Raw genomic sequence first — 3,102 nt, 5'->3', positions numbered from 1 at the left:
TAAAGAAAATGTGGTGATAAATAGGAAGAGTGTTGTCAGATACGCGTTATCGCTTCCTCAGCGACGATATTCGAAATGACTTCTCCTATTTTATATTAGTTGTAAAGTGAAGAGTGGAAATACAATAACGGGAGTATGAGGTACTAAAAGTTAATATTTGGAATACTTGTGAAATAAGAGGATTGATAAATGTGCTTAACTTATGTGCTGATGTGGGATTAGCAGTTGCTTCCTGCATAAGGCTCCTTGCGTGCTACACTCTTGATATCAAATCCATAATAGGCGATATTATCCAGCTCTTTGGTTGAATTGTCGGCGTAGTACCTTTCGGCTCAGAAGAAACCGGGTGCAATTGCCGGCTGGGCTGGGGATTGTAACTGCGTATGGTTATTTCCTCTGGCTCGGGGAATGGGCTCTTAGATCATCTCAACACACATCATCTACAAACAACACACTACCGAACATAACAGAAAAATACCACGGTAACTACATTCCCCCGCATGGAGTTGGCATCAGGAAAGAAATTATATACAGGAAATTGGTAAGGAATATTCTTATTCCAGGGACATGTAAATGGTCTTCTTCATATTCTTCAGCGTTTGCCCCGCCTAGTGGCAGGGTCTGCTCTGTGGATTCGTTGTCTCCATTTAATTCGTTCGCGGGCCATGTCTGGATGTAGACTTACAGCTTTCTAGTCGTTGTGCACTGTATCGCTCCATCGCTGTCTTGGTCGTCCCTTGGGCCTCTTTCCAGCGACTTCCAATGTATACGCTGACTTTGCCAATGTATTATCTTCTGGAGGCAACACATGCCCAGACCAGCACAGACGGTTTTCCTGCATTTTCTTCTGGTTCGGTGCAACACCAAAAAGTTTCCTAACAACATCGTTTGGAATATGATCCAGCCTAGTGATGCCAGCTGTCCACCTAAGCATCTTCGTCTCCATGACGCTTAGTGACGTTCTGCCTCCTTTGTAGCTGGCCAACACGCGGTGCCGTAGAGAGCGACAGGACGGATGACAGTCCGGTAGGTCTTAAGTTTCAGATGGTCCTTCATCCGACGGTCGCAGGTGACACCCGCTGTCATTCACCACTCCAGGCAGGCTGCGTGTATCCTTGTGTTGACCTCGTCAGTAATTCGGCCACCGTCAGAGATTGTGGAGCCAAGATATTTAAATTTCTCTACTCGAGGAAGATCTTAACCGTCAACGTGGATGGTTCCAACTTCTAGAGGATCTAATGTAATGTATTCTGTCTTCTCTTTGTTGAGGCGAAGGTCGTATTGGCGCTAATCGTTTGTTCCAGTCTTCTGATTGGCGCTGAACATCAAGGTTATCCTCAGCAGCCAACATGGCATTAGCATAGAGAAGTATCCATTGTATTGGCTTGTGCAGGTGTGATGTAACAGTGTCCATCACAAGAACGAACAACAGTGGTGATAAGGCAGAGCCTTCATGGACTCCTAGAGTGATTCGGATATCATCGGACGCTCCCGCGGCAGCTTGAACATAACTCCTTGGTTCTGCGTAGAGCATCTCTACCTACTTAACAAGGTGCTCTGGAATGCTATGTTCTAGTAGCGCTAACCAGATTAGGTCATGTGGCACCTGATCAAAGGCCTTCTAAAGATACAGAAAAGCGAGATGAAGCGGCTTATTCTTTTCTCAGCTAACAACTAACAGCCGTGCAGCGTGGATTGCATATCTGTGCCACAATTTTTCACAAATCCAGCTTGGTTCGTTGTAAGTTTGGCTATCTCGCGAATCATTTTGTCAAGAATACGTTCGAAGACCTCAGAAGTCTGATCGGGCTTTCCCTGGTTTCATCTCCTTCAGAACAACCTAGACTTTGGTGACGTGAATTTCCTTCACTGGACCTTCAATAGCGGAGGCTGTTTGGATTGGTGGATGGGGAAATTCTTCCGCTGAAAGTTTCTCAAAATAACTCCGCCAGCATTCTCGCGCTTTTTCCAGTCGCCCAGCAGGTCATCTGTTTCGTCATTGATTGCCGTAAAAAAGTCGGATGTCTTAAATTTTGCGGTGCCTCGATTTGAGATGCACAAGTTTTGTGTCAAGTTGTGTATATACTCTTGGTCTGCATATCGGTTTTGCTTTTGTTACGGTAATGACGTTCTTCGCTTCACTACGGGCTGTTATGTAGGCATTCCAAGGACATAGTGTTTTATCTAAAAGCCACGTGTCTTTGTCAATCCTTCGTCGTCCTGGTCTAGTTGTTCCAAAAATAGAGCGTGAGGCTTCAGTTCAGTTTAGTCCACCTCTCTTCAACTGTGGTGAATGGTAGCACTGTATTTTTGTAACAGCGTCGGCATCCTTCTCCTTGAAGCGCCACCATTTGATTCTTTTAGGTCCATTTCTGGGTAAGTTTTCGGCTCTTTGCGACTCTATCCGCAGCTTACAGATGACCGGTCGATGTTGCGTCGTGACGGTTTCGTAAGGAACAAATTTTGTATCTAGAACATGTTTCAAATTCCGTCGTCTCACAAGGATGTAGTCAATCTGAGTTGAATTGGAGCCACTGTAGTACGTGATTAGATGAGCATCACGCTTTTTGAACCAGGTGTTCGTGATGATCAGATCATGAGTTTCTGCATAATCAAGAATTCGTTGACCGTCGTAGTTCTTCCCTCCATATCCATGTCCGCTATAGGCTGTGTGGTCTTCTTTCCTCTGTCCGACCTGTCCCTTAACATCACCGGCAACGATAAAGTAGTCTTCTGGTAGCACTTCAGCAGTCTTCTCATCAAGCAGTTCCCTGAAGGCATCTTTGGTTTCCGTGTCTAGGCCGGTGTGTGGAGCGTTGGCACTGAAAAAATGCATCTTCCTTCTATCCGCAACATATACGATTTTCATCAAATGATCGTCCGGCTCCATGGCTAAATGGTTAGCGTGCTGGCCTTTGGTCACAGGGGTTCCGGGTTCGATTCCCGGCAGGATTGGGAATTTTAACCATAATTGGTTAATTCCTCTGGCACGGGGACTGAGTGTATCTACCGTCTTCATCATCCTTTCACCCTCATCACGACGCGCAAGTCGCCTACGGAGGTCAAATCAAAAGACTTGCACCAGGCCTCTCAGGAGGCCAC

At 45.9% G+C, this 3,102-nt stretch overlaps 1 pseudogene; it reads right to left on the bottom strand.

Annotated features, from left to right (window-relative positions):
- Nucleotides 1-592: 592 nt before the first annotated feature.
- Nucleotides 593-2,890, bottom strand: LOC137498441 (uncharacterized; annotated as a pseudogene).
- Nucleotides 2,891-3,102: the final 212 nt, after the last annotated feature.

The sequence above is a fragment of the Anabrus simplex genome, chromosome 2 (assembly GCF_040414725.1).
Source record: "Anabrus simplex isolate iqAnaSimp1 chromosome 2, ASM4041472v1, whole genome shotgun sequence".
NCBI lineage: Eukaryota > Metazoa > Arthropoda > Insecta > Orthoptera > Tettigoniidae > Anabrus > Anabrus simplex.
This window is presented reverse-complemented; position numbering and strand designations above follow the sequence as displayed.